The sequence below is a fragment of the Pantherophis guttatus genome, chromosome 1 (assembly GCF_059756535.1).
Source record: "Pantherophis guttatus breed Tessera chromosome 1, ASM5975653v1, whole genome shotgun sequence".
Lineage (NCBI taxonomy): Eukaryota > Metazoa > Chordata > Lepidosauria > Squamata > Colubridae > Pantherophis > Pantherophis guttatus.
This window is the reverse complement of record NC_142063.1, coordinates 133,931,582-133,946,184: the sequence shown is the minus strand read 5'-3', so window position 1 is coordinate 133,946,184 and position 14,603 is coordinate 133,931,582. Positions and strand designations below refer to the sequence as shown.

General features: G+C 38.2%; 1 long non-coding RNA gene across 1 annotated transcript; it reads right to left on the bottom strand.

Moving 5' to 3' along the window:
• Positions 1 to 2,283: 2,283 nt before the first annotated feature.
• LOC148116571 (uncharacterized) lies at positions 2,284 to 13,685 on the bottom strand. The gene is made up of 2 exons (XR_015731801.1): positions 13,139 to 13,685; positions 2,284 to 3,296 (listed from the first exon to the last, which is right to left on the bottom strand). It is a non-coding gene; the product is annotated as an uncharacterized LOC148116571 (long non-coding RNA).
• Between the last annotated feature and the right edge of the window lie 918 nt (positions 13,686 to 14,603).

Sequence of the window (14,603 nt, the reverse complement as noted above, 5' to 3'; positions counted from 1 at the left end):
AAAGGTTTGAATAAATCTGAGATAGGTAAGATCTCTGCAGAGGTGATAGTTCTGTGATAGGAGTGGCCGTTATCAAAATAGAGTATCCAACAATGCTCCATGAAACCATTATAAAAACTTGCTGGACAATGAAGCAAAATGTTAAACTAAGAAATGCTTAATCCATTCCAACAGGGTTGTTTGTTTGTTTGTTTGTTTGTTTGTTTTGTGCCTTTAAGTTAGTGGTTGACACCTGGTGATCGTCTAAACCCAGTCTCTGCAGTTTTCTTGGCAAGGTTTTTCAGAAGTGGTTTGGCATTGCTTCCTTCCTCGGGCTGAGAGAAAATGACTGGCCCAAGGTCACTCTGCTGGATTTGTGCCAAAGGTGGAAGTGGTTCACCATCTCATAGTTTTCAGTATGATGCCATCACCACTAAACCAAGCTGGCTCTTTGCTATGACTTCCACATCCCAGGGTAAGGTTAGGTCAAGGTCCACTTAGTAAATTATGACAAAATGAACTGAAATATAATTTGGTGTAGGGGTAAAGGCATCAGGCTAAAAACTGGGAGACTATGAGTTCTAATCCCACTTTAGGTGCAAAGCCAGCTGGTGACCTTGGACCAGTGGTTTTTAGCCCTAGGAAGGAGGCAATGATATGAAAATTCTTGCCAGGAAACATCCAGGTAGTCTCTGAGAAACAAACATGACTGAATGGAAGAAAAAAACATAGCAAATTATCTAGCAGTAATTAAATGTCTGGTCATCATCTAGCTCCGTGATAGAAAACCTATGGCATGCATGCTGGAAGTGGCATCCAGAGCCATCTCTGTTACAACAATTAATCAGTGGGACAACTTGCCTCCAGAAATTGTAAATGTTCCAACACCTGAAGTTTTTAAGAAGATATTGGATAAACATTTGTATGAAGTGGTGTAGGGTTTCCTGCCTACGCAGGGGGTTGGACTAGAAGACCTCCAAGATGTCTTCCAACTGTTATTCTGTTATTCTCTGGGCATGCGAGCCGTCGCCCGTTGCTCTTCCGGGTTCCGGTGTGCCCACTAGCTGGTCTTCACACACGCGGGAGCGCCAGAAATCAGAAGAGCTCTCTTCCGGTTTCTGGCGCACCCATGCACACCGATGACCTGGTGTTCCAGTTTCTGGCATGCATGCATGCATGAAGACCAGCTGGCCGATGCACATACACACACCAGAAACCAGAAGATCATCTTCCCAGCACACTCAAGCACACCAAAGAAACCGGCTGTTCTTCCGGTTTCCGGCACGCGCATGTGCACCAGCCAGCTGGTCTTCACACATGCATGCGCACCAGAAACCAGAAGACCAGGTAGCCGGTGCACATGCACACGCCAGGAACCAGAAGAGCAGCCGCATGTGCACCGGCCACCTGGTCTTCGGGTTTCCGGCACGTGCGCACTCCCGTTTCGGTACTTGGTGCCGAAAAGATTCACCAACACTGACCTAGCTCATCTGGAAACCAAAATTAATAGAGAATTGCTATAAATTCTAGTCCCCCTGTATTCTGCATTCAGTGAAACCTACTCATCCGACTGGATATAGGATTCTCAGCCTATACTCAGGTGACACTATAGAACTAATCAGTTCTTCAGCCTAACTTATCTCACAGGTGATAGGCTGCAAATGTCTTTCTGAACTTCCTTGGGGAAAAAAGCAGGATAGAAATGTAATAAAATAATCACTGACTTGGAGTATTCATGAACCATCTGAAAGTAAATTTGTTTCAGAATAATGCTCTCATTTTTGTGTAATAGAACCATTCTTTTTTCATGAGGAAAATCATTTTCCTCCTGATAACACAATTTAAGCATCTAAAAAGGCTTGGCTTTCATAGCCACTCTTGCATCTTAGAACTAATTCAAATCAGCGATAGCATCTTGGAAGAAAAAAAAAATCTAAACTTTATCTAAACCAGCACTGAGATGTTTTATTGTTACCCATTTTATGGTAAGATCAGCTTGTGGTTCTGTTTGCATTAATTCCGATATGAGCAGTTCAAATTAAATCATAGACCCATTTCTAAAATTAGATTGTAACATATTGAAAAAGTTAAGCAAACAACTAAAGGATCCTTCCATTAGATCAGAGTAACGAAGTTTAAGAGGCTACCAATTGTCACATTCATCAGTGAAAGCTGCTTATGATAGTCAGCTGGGAAGCCCCTTCTAAACTGGTGTGGAAACAGCCGTTGAGGCAGAGAAATGAGAGATGGCTGGAGTGCTCCAAAAACAACAACTCTCTCTTGCAAGAGATGTTACACATCCACTCACAGACCCACAAAGGTTTATTGTTTGAGGTAAAAGATAATATTGGTTACACTCCTTCTGTTCCACATACCAAAGCCTAAAGAATAATGGCTGAATGTTACAGTCCTCGCTTAATGACTGGTAACTAATTGACCACTTGAAGTTTCGATGAACACCTCACCCCCCCCCAAAAAAAGGTACTCATGATCCAGTTCCCGAGTTCCAATGACAGCGCACATATCCCATGGTCACATGACTTGCACTTTGGCCACTTGGGAACCGGCTCACCATTACAGTGGGTTGCACTGTTCCATGGTCACGTGACATGATTTATGATGGTTTTTGCCAGAAACCAGCCTTTTTGGCATAGAAACACCCATAGGAACCAGAGGTGGGTTTCAGCAGGTTCTGACCAGTTCTGGAGAACCAGTAGCGGAAATTTTGAGTAGTTCGGAGAACCGGTAGTAAAAATTCTGACTGGCCCCACCCCCATCTATTCTCTGCCTCCCAAATCCCAGCTGATCGGGAGGAAATGTGGATTTTGCAGTAACCTTCCCCTGGAGTGGGGTGGGAATGGAGATTTTACAGTATCCTTCCCCTGGAGTGGGGTGGGAATAGAGATTTTACAATATCCTTCCCCTGCCACACCCACCAAGCAATGCCACGCCCACCAAGCCACACCCACAGAACCAGTAAATTTTTGAAACCCACCACTGATAGGAACGCTCTGATTTGCTTAACCACAGCATTCACATAACAACTGCTACATTCACTTAATGACTGCCACAAAAAAGTTGTAAAATCAGTTCGATCACACGGGCACCTCGATTTATGACCATCATGATGTACAACAGGAATTCCAGGCTCTGTTATGGTTGCAAGTCGAGGACTGTAGTTCAACATTGAAACAGATCAGGATTCTCTACAGCATTAGAAAGATTACTGAATAGCTCAAGAGAATTCAAGGTATATATAGCATCTGTTCTCCCAAATCTGTACTTTTCCCTCCAGAATCAGCAGCCACTTCATTCTGCTGAAGAGAAGAAGTTTAAACCGACATATTAGATGAGAACGACTGAATGACAGTAACCAACCTGTTGACAAGTATGGCTTTTGTCCTTTCCTAAAGTAAAGAGATGAACTATCTCACTATCACTAAATACAGCATGCTAGCAAGTCAAGGAGACTCCAGTAAAACCCTGGATATGAGAGAGAGCAATGGGTTCAGAAGTGTGTCTGCTAAAATCATTCTCTGGCACCCAACTGTTCAAGCTGCAAAGGAGAAGATACCTTGAATACTAATTAAATTTCGAGAAAACACTATATCTAGGGAACTTGGCTGAGAAAAACTAAATTATAATTTCCAGAACTCAGTAGTTGACATGACAGACTCATTCCATGCAATAGATATTTCTGTTTCAAAGGGAATTTATGACTCAATTGAAATGAAATCTCTTAACACAAATGGAATTTGATTTTAAAAAAAAAAAAGGTTTCATCGATCCCATAGATGTTAAGGACAGGTACTTCATAAGTTGTGATTTGTATTCCTAGATTCATCTCTGTCCAAGATGTTAACACAAATGATTGGAACAAGAGAGATAGAGTGTGATTGCATCAAAAATAATCCACTTTTTCCTTCAAATTGGTTAGAGGAATATTACTTCAGCTGAAAACAATGTTGAGTTCTTTTAGATAATGGCACAATTCATCTATAGGTTCCAGAAAAAAACATTTTTATAAGTAGAGGTCAAATCAGTGGTGGGTTGTCCCCGGTTCAGACCGGTTCACAAGAACCGGTAGTAAAACCGGCGGGAGGCTCCACCCACTGACCCGGACGTCATCATAGGTGATCTGCGCACGCATTTTTATTTCATGAAATAAGGGAAGAATTGAAATTATAAGAGCTCTTTAATATTGTTTGATTTTGTGCAATCTACAGGCTTCTGCAGGTTTTGTGAGTGTTCCATATTTTATAGGAACCATGTGGCTGCACCCTTGTCTATTTTCTTAATTTCAGGAGAAAGTAGATTTTTGATTATTGTCATAATTAGGATGGGAATAAATGGGCAGGTAGAACATTATGCCCGTGCTTGTGCTCAATAAACTTCTTAATTACATTAATACAAGTAGTCCTCAACTTACAACAGTTCATTTAGTAATCATTCAAAATTACAACAGCTCTGAAAAAAGTGACATGACTGTTTTTCACAGTTACAGATCATTACAGTATTCCTATAATTACATGATCAAAATTCAGACACTTGGCAACTTGGTATATTTATGAAGGCTGCAGTGTCCCAGGGTCATGTGATCACCTTTTATAACCTTCTAAAAAGCAAAGTCAATGGAGAAACCAGATTCACTTAACAAGTGTGTTACTAACTTAACAACTGCAGGGATTCACTTAACAAGTGTGGCAAGGAAAGTCGTAAAATGGGGCAAAACTCAGTTAACAAATTTTTCACTTAGCAACAGAAATTTTGGCCTCAATTGTGGTCAAGGACTACCTGTACAATTCTTCAAATATAAATATAATCCAAGTGAATTCCAGAGTCATGAAAATTGCTATATTGCTACCTTTAAAAAAACAACATTTGTTCTATTTTTGACCAACTGGCCAGTATTGCTTTGTACAATTTGAAAATATAGCAGAGTTTATTTTAAGAAATCTGCATAGTGATTGTTCAAAGACATTTTAAAACTGTTCCAAAAGAACATATGTGTTTATCTATCAAACATACCAGGAGTAAACAGAATTTTGAGTTAAATTGTTGATTCTACTTTGTGTTTATGATCTGTACAAGAGCAAGGTGCAAAGGGAACTACGTAGTTAGAACAGGGCATCACTGAGCCTATTCTGAGGCCACAAGATCTCGGAATTTGCTTTTGGTACAAAACTTGAGTTTATAATCCTACTGCACAAAGTTCAGTCTTCGTTTCGTCATCTGAGTTCAGGTGATACAAGTGATTTTGTTGTATCTATTGTGAAATGACTGAAACTCTTGTAGATATATTACAAATCACCCTGAAATCTAGCCCTGTATTCTAAGCAAGCTTCTAGTGGCTAATTCTGATGAGACAGAGGATGTAATTAAAAACCATCTCAATGAATTGAATGCTGGAACTTATCTATCTAAAACCACAATGTGTCAGTATCAACTGTGTGGTTTGCACAAATACAAAAAAGAGAAAAGAAAGGGTGCAATATCAAAGTGAAAACTGAATGAAACTGAACAGACTGAATAGCCATGGAGAGTTAACTGGGGATACAGTGGGAGTGTAAAGGGGATAGGAAATTTAATAAAGTGTCCCAATTTATATTACAACTGTTTGTTGCAGCTTCCAAATTATTTCCAGTATTGAGGGAGTCTATGCCATCACTTAGACAGGCACAGTCAGGCCATCCACCAAACCAAGGATTAAAAAGGCCCGAAATTCTAACATTAAAAAATAAATAAACCTACAAAAAACATCTGTAGAAAAACAGAAGGGGGAGGGCACTTTAACCTATGTGAAACAGCCCAGAAGAGAAGACGGGCTATTAGGAAGGTGAGAGGAAAAGTGGGGGAGGCTAAAAAAAAATTGTCAGATGTAAATGCCTTATTCTCCAATATGTAAATAATGTATATATGGAACATCAGAGGTTAACTTATTCTTTGGACTTTAATGTATTCATAACTTACCACTCCCATTCCTAGCTCCACCCCTTGTATATATAAGGAGCCACCCTCACCATTCTCGTTGCTTCTACCTTGAATATTCAGTGAATATAGAATGCCTATCATAATTAAAAAGAAATATATTTAAAGCTTTAACTTCTATTATCTTTATTGAGTCTGATCCTGAAAATATTGCAACAAGCTGGTAGCAGAGGATGGTTAATTGACTCAATAAGTAATTAAAAATGTCCAAGAAAGATAGGCCCAACACCAGGGCCTACAGCAAAGAAATAGAAACTGATCAAGAGATGATCAACGAATCCACCAATGCGATTTCGAGAGAATCCGAAGAATACACCACTGGAGAAGAAGAACTAATGAGTGAAAATAATGACCAGAAAGAAATCGAAATAGAAAATAACGAACTCAGGTCAGAGATATTAAAGATACTAAAAAGCCAAAAGAATGATGAAAGTCTCATCGCGGACCTCCAGGAGATGCTGAAGAACAGCGGAGCAGCGAGAGAGAAAAACGTCATTAAAGAAAAACCCAAAGATCAAAAAATCGTAAGTGAGATGACTACTGAGAAAATAGTTGTTAAAAAGAAAAGATGTGATCCCGCGCGAAATTTTGAATGGCAGCCATCTTGGTTTCAACGAACTTCAAAAGAGAATGGAGCAGAGCCAATCAAAACGCTCAGTTCAAAATTTCTGGCGCGAAAAACACTATCAGACGAAGAAAGTGAGAAAGAAGTCTCAAACTCTTCAGATGATCCAAAATCAGAAAGTGAAGACGATTTAACAAAATCTCAAGTAAAATCAGCAATGAAAACGCTTTTTGCTGCTTTTGGGCCAAGACTGAAAATTACCAAGACATCTACGAAGAAGCAAGAAATCAAACCGGCGACTCAAGACCTGCACGCTCCCATCCTGACTTCGAAAGCGACGACGCCCGAGCCCAGAGAGCCATGCCGATTTCGCCCTACACCACAGACAAAATCGAATACCAACGCACACAAAAAGAAGAAAAGAACCGTCACCACCACCAGAGCCCCAAAAACAGAGCCAGAGACCGACTCATCTGAGGAGGAGCGGATCGAGAGAGCTGAAAGGGAGAGAACCTTCCACAACGCCACCAAAGAAGAAATGAACAACGCGCATGTGCGAAACTACGTAGACGACCCAGAAGGACTTGAACTGGCCAGAGAACCGCGCAGACTCATTGCAAGCATCCCAATGCCGTTCTGTAATTTCCTGCACTTGAGAGATCACGGACTGCCCCAGGTTGTAAGTAATGGACAGAATAATGTAGGTAACTTACTCAGTGACTTCCCAAAACTTAGAATTGATGGCATTAATTTACAAGAGTGGTATCAACAGCTTCAGGTTATTTTCATGAAAGAAAATTTACTATTCTTTATAACTAGCCCTCCAAGAAGACCTTGGACTTTAAAAATAGATTGTTTACATCATAGAGCATTTTTCATAATAATATCTAGCGTGTCTCCTGTAATGTATCATAGCATCAAACCAAACCTAACTGTATCAGAAATAATTCAATGCATGTTTAATCTATTTCACAGCGATAGCGTAGCTACAACCACAAGAATGTCTAAGGATTTCTTTTCCTCTAGAGTAAAACCAGGGGTTTCTATAAGTGAGCATTTGATAAATCTAAACAAAATAAGAGCTGAGCTACAATTGAGGGGGGAAGTGATTTCAGATCAAACAATGAAAAGTGTTATTATCAATTCACTTGATCCATCATGGGATAGCTTTATGTCACACTTAGATACCATTAATTTGGGATATTTATCCATAGAAAGTCTATCTAACAAATTGATAGCAGAAGACAATTCTAGAAAAAATCGATCCAGTAACCAAACAGACCACAAACCTTTTAGGAAAGTAGTCTTTCAAGATAAACATAATGAGGCCTTTAGATGCTACAATTGTGGATCCAGGGAACATAGTAGAAGAGACTGCCCCAAAGTCTCAAGAGAGAGACATAGACTAGAATATAGGAGCAAATATAATTACAGACAATCTTCCACAGATAGACACAAATATAGAAGCCCACCAAATTACAAAGAAGGTAGAGGGGGTAGAGAAAATTCAAAAGAGAGGAAATCTGGGTCACTGAATGGGCTAAATAAACAAGACAGCACCAGAACACAGCAGGATGAGAATAACAATTGGCTTATTGATTCTGGTGCAACAAATCACACCACCAACAACAAAAGTATATTATCTTCATTTATAGAAGATAAGTTTGTGATAAAGGTAGCTAATCAAGAAAAGGTTCAAGTACTAGGCAAAGGAAATGTGACCTTGCCTGGTCTAGGGAAAATAGAGGGGGTATTATTAATCCCAGAAATACCTCACAACATACTAAGTGCCATAAAATTAAGCAGAGAATCTGATATCAATATAGTTTTCTCAAAGGGGAAAGCAACTATAGAAAAGAACAAAACAAATGTAGGTACTGTAATGATAAAAGGAGGTCTACCCTATCTGATAACTAAAGAAAGATGTTTACATAACATTGATTCAAATATGGAAGATTGTATTGAAGCAGATGATGAAAATGTCAGTAACAGTGACAATGATGAGTGTAGAATAGCTCATGATCACAAAAACACATACAAGGAAAAGAAACCAAAAATAGGTAAACCAATTCATGATGAGTGTGCCCACATCTTACACAGGAAGTTAGGACATGCAAGCTTTCCTGTAGTACAAAAAATGACTGAACACGCAGAAGGTGTCAAAATAAAAAATTGTGAAAATTATTTGGAATGCTCAGTATGTAAGTCCACCAAACTAAAAACCAGTCCCAGACCAAAAAAATCTAACAGATCAACTAACAATATTTTTGATTTGGTACATATGGACTTAGTTGGTCCATTAAGTCCCTCAATTACCTATAGAAAACGTTACTTCCTAACAATAGTGGATGACTACAGCCGATATGGTTTTGTTTACACATTAAAGCACAAAGATGAAACATTTCAGAAATTCAAGGAATTCTACAAACGTATAGAAACACAACATAATATCAGAATAAAGCAAATTATGACAGATAGGGGATGTGAGTTCATGTCTAAAGAATTCTCCCAATGGTTAAAGGATAGAGGAATGTTACATTTCACGTCCAATCCTTTTTCTGCATTTCAAAATGGAGTTGCAGAGAGGAAAAATTCCACACTACAAACCATGATTAGGTGCACATTAGAGGATGCTGGTTTAGGCAAACAATTTTGGTCAGAGGCATTACATTATTCGAATTACACTCAAAATAGAACCTGGTCCAGTATTGTGAATAAGACACCATATGAGGTGATGTACAATAGAAAACCCAAATTATCACACATGCACATATTTGGAGTCACTGCAGACGTACACATACCTAAACAATTGAGGAGAAAGGGAGAAAACGTATCCAGGAGATTAAGATTCATGGGATACGAAACTGGAACCAAAGGGTACAGATTTATTGATAGTAATAACAAATTTATAGTATCCAGAACAGCTGTGTTCCATGAACAGGCCAATTGGTCAAAATTGCACCTTAATGAAATATTTCCTAATAAATGTAAAGATACGATATCTTGCGAGGAAGGAACAACAGAAAATCAAAATATTAACAAAAGTAAGAACAAAACCAAAACTTGGACTAATAGTCAGCATAAAATAAAGACAGACACATTAACAAAAAAGGAAGCTAGATATTTGCATGATAACCATAGCAAGCCTGAAAGAACTATTAGAAACAATAGAAACCAAATACCAAATAAATACAAAGATTACATAATGCATATGAATGGAGAACAAATAACACCTAATACATATGAAGAAGTATTGAAACTTCCACATGAAGAAAGAGAAAAATGGGAACTAGCTATGGAAAAAGAGATGGAAAGTTTACAAGGATTAAATGTATTCACACCTGCGATCGCACCTAAGGATAAAACAATTATAGGTACCAGGTGGATTTATAAAATTAAGAACTTAGAAGGAGGCAATACCTTATACAAGGCTAGACTAGTTGCACAAGGCTATGCACAAAAATATCCAGAAGACTATACTGATACATATTCACCCACAGTGAGAACAGAGAGTGTCAAAACAGCCCTTGTAGTAGCATCTGCACTCAATCTGGACGTATTCCAATATGACATACAGACCGCATACTTACATGCAAAATTAGATAAGGAAATATATGTAAGAGCACCACACAGTCAATACACTAATAAGAACGAAATTTGGTTATTAAATAAGAGTCTGTACGGATTAAAGCAATCCGGCAAAAGATGGTACGATTGCTTGGTAAAAGTACTTAAGACCATGGATTTCAACGCCACCACTGCTGATAACTGTTTCTTTGTAAAAAAGAGTAATGATCATATTGAATTTGTATTAATTTACGTGGACGATATTTTATACATTGGAAAGCATAAAGAGAGCAGGGAAATCTTTGTAAATAAGTTAAATGAACACTTCTCACTGAAATCTCTGGGTAAAGTGAATAAATACCTTGGTGTGCAAATTAACAAAACTAAAAGGGGATTCAAACTTACACAGAAAGATAAAATCATCGAACTCCTAAACAAATGTAACTTAAATAATGCTAAAACCTGTGACACCCCTATGCAAACTGATTTTCTTAGAAACACTGATGAATCTTCCCCTGAGTTTAAAGACAACACATTTTACAGATCAGTTATAGGTTCACTCCTTTATATATCTAATTGGACTAGGCCAGATATTGCATTACCTCTCAATCTATTGTCAAGATATGTTAGTAAACCAACCTTGTATCATTGGGAAGCTGTCAAAAGAATTCTAAGATATCTGAAGGGTACATTAGATTTTTGTTTAATGTTGGAACCCAATAATGACAGAGAACCAAAAATTACTTGTTATGCTGATGCAGATTGGGCTGGTGATACAACATGCAGAAAGAGTACTTCTGGTTATGTTTTTCTATTGAATGATTGTCCAGTTTACTGGTATACTGGTAAACAAGAACTAGTGGCCACTTCTACTACAGAAGCGGAATATGTTTGTTTGTCCAAAGCTGCAAATAACCTTGTATGGTTCAATGATCTGATCACTGATGTTTGGAAGAAACCCACCTTACCATTTATTATGCATGAAGACAATAAAGCGGCCATTGAAATATCTAGATCCGATGCAATTGGACAAAGGTCCAGGCATATTGATATAAAGTTTAAGCATGTGAGACAACTGTCTCAAGACGGATTCATTAAAGCAATACATTGCGATACTTCTGAACAATTAGCTGACATATTAACAAAACCCTTACCTTCTAAACAACACAAATATTTAACTTCTAAATTATATGTATTATATTGTCCTGAATCAGAATGTAATTGGTGTTGTGTAACGAACCGGCATTTAGAGGGGGATTTGTCAGATGTAAATGCCTTATTCTCCAATATGTAAATAATGTATATATGGAACATCAGAGGTTAACTTATTCTTTGGACTTTAATGTATTCATAACTTACCACTCCCATTCCTAGCTCCACCCCTTGTATATATAAGGAGCCACCCTCACCATTCTCGTTGCTTCTACCTTGAATATTCAGTGAATATAGAATGCCTATCATAATTAAAAAGAAATATATTTAAAGCTTTAACTTCTATTATCTTTATTGAGTCTGATCCTGAAAATATTGCAACAAAAATGTGTAAAAGAGCAAACAGAACGATCATGAAGAAAGACAGATCTGCCCGACTGTGTGGAGCACTCCACACTACAACAATGTGTTGCGCATTTCTTTCTTCTTCTCCCTGTTTGTGTATTATGGATTAATAATACAAACAGCCAAAAAATAGATTTTTTTATTTATTGGAATTATATCCCACCTTTATAACTTTATAATTCAAGGGGGCGAACATACCTAAAACTCCTTCCTCTTCCTATTTTCCCCACAATAGCAACCTTGTGAGGTGAGTTGGGCTGACAGTGAAAGACAGACCCAAAGTCTCCCAGCTGGCTTCCATACCTAATATGGAACTAGAACTCACTGTCTTCTGGTTTCCAGTCTGAAGCCTTAACCACTACACTAAACTGGCTCTGAGCTCTCCCTAGAAAATTCCATCTCGTGTGTGGATTTTCTCACAGATTTACCAACAGGGATCACAACATAATACACAAGGACGTTATAGTTAAAAACTTGAGTAAAACCAAGAATCCAGTTATTTTCTGCTTTCCCCAGTTGGTTGCCTTTGACTCCAACTCCAAAATTCTGAGCTGGTAGACCTTAGATTGCAAACAGCAGGCATAGAGTGATCTTTCATGGGTTTTTTAGGCTATGTGTATCTGTGTTTGCCCAAGAAAACCAGATGATTATGTATCTATTGGAAACTGTCCTTGGGACATAAGCTTCATTGAAATTCTGTTGTTTACCCAAGGGTTTTTCTGGAGAGTAAACACCTCCATAAATTAGTCTGCTCTCCCTGAGATTACACTGAGTGCTTTAAAGTAGAAATAATTCTGATGAGGACAATTATCTGTTCTATCCAGGATATCCTGTCTGTTCTATGCAAGATATCAACCCAGCATTGGAGAGGGGGAAAAGTGTCCATTTGTGCTCTTTAACATCTTTATCTGACTCTGCAAGAGAAATTATTCTCACTATTATTAGCATACACAACAGCTGAAATTTTCTTGCTTGTATAAACTCAGTGGATTTGCTCTTCCTAATTAAGCAGTATCTTTAATCCGGGAATAATACATCTGATTTTCCTTGAAAGTGACTGCCAATCTGCAAAATAAATAACTGTGTTCTGAATGTAACCATGCAGAGCTGTATACATCTTTAATCAGAAATGGTATATGCCCTACTAAATGTACTGCGGAGGGCAGCTGAGCCCTTTATAGTAAATATTAAGAATTAATCATCACCATCGTGTTCCATAATTGTAATTCCAGTTTATTATGCTATCAAGGTATGCTTCTTGGAAGCCATATAGAAGCAACACACGGTGCTGTTATGGAACTGCAAGTTGCTTTTACTGCAGAGCAAAAATTATACCTTAGCCGAAAACAAAAAAGAAGGCGAAATGCAAAAGATTAACAGTAATGCGGTTTAATGGGATAGCTAATCTTATTTCGAAGCAACGGGTATGCAAGAGATGTGCAGCAGGGCACACAAAACGAACACAAGAAAGAACATGCTCACAAGCTGTTCTGCTTCCACCACCACGCCGCGGCTGCTCCTTGTCTTTAAAGCCTTTTCCCACGGCTGTCTCTGCAGATCTTCTGTCCCATTTTTCACCACGGAATTCCTTTTTCCTCTCCTAGACCACCAACAAAAAGAAAAAAAAATCACTCCAGTCAACACTTTATTGAAAAGACACCCCTGGCAAACATGTCACCATCCGTCTGCTTACAGAAAGAACTCTTGTTGCGATCAGTAATCCCAAACCAAAGTCTGCCCACCATTACTCTGGCCAGCTATGATTTCTGAATGAAAGACATAACCTAAACAGAATGAAGCTGAATTTGCTTTTGCTTTTCTTCTCCTGGCCTGGCCCCTTCTGTACTGTCCAGGGCTTGAATATTTTCTTTAAATAGCTTGGCCTTTGAGAAAGAGACATTTTCCTCGACGAAGAAAAACACACCTATTTAAAAAAAGGCTAAGAAAAATTGTCTTCATCAGGGTGGGAACATTTTATGGCTATCAGATTAATTATGTTTAATCTAAATTTAAAAGAAATCAAATGCATTGTGGTCTTGTCCTGCCCATTATTTTGGAAGCATGGACCTCTGTTTACTGCTCAACAGTTAAATGTAGCTCTCAGCCAAGAAAAGATGACACATTCTTGGCCTATAGCACTTTTAGGGATAACAAGGGTTATTTGGAGTAAATTGCAGCTCTAGCAAAACAAATTGTCTCCTGTAATTAAAGCTTGTATCTTACAATCAGGACATCCTACTAGGCACATTTTTAGGCTCCATATAAATCTAGAAAACTTCATTCCCAATTCGGTTTGCACGAATTCAGTATCATGATCACATGTCTACCTGCGAAAGGTAGACCCATTTCTCACCCCACCCCACCCCATTCCATTCCTGGATGAACCCAAATTCTCAGACTCCCAGATTTTCTGCAAACCAAAATGAAAGAAAATGTGTTTTCACTCTTTTGCCAATTTTCTTTCTTTCTTTTTTTTCCCTTTTTTTTTGAAAAGCTGGTTCCTGCTTCGTATCTCCTTAGCCAATGGCTAAAATGTCCTCATAATAATTGATGTATGTGATTTTCCACAGGAGGGATTTCTGTTTATCTTCCCTGGTCAGGAGCAATTTCTTCTTCCAAGAAAACAATTTTAAACAATGGTCATTTGATGTAGTCATTATTGACAATAGTAGAAAGCAAAAACGTTTTTCTAAGTTTCTAAACACTTAAAAAATCACTCCTAATGCTTTAAAATCCATAAATATTATATTCCTGTTGCAAAAAACAGGATGATGGCCAAATAGACAGCACGTTCTGCCAACCTATCAAAAAGCTAGTACTGTTATACCGCCAACTAAATAGGTTTATAATACAGAACACAAGACAATGCTAATTTCTGAGGAGCGACTTATTAGTGCCAAATTCTGTTCTAAGAAAAAGGGAGAAGCAGAACAAAAGAAATATTGTA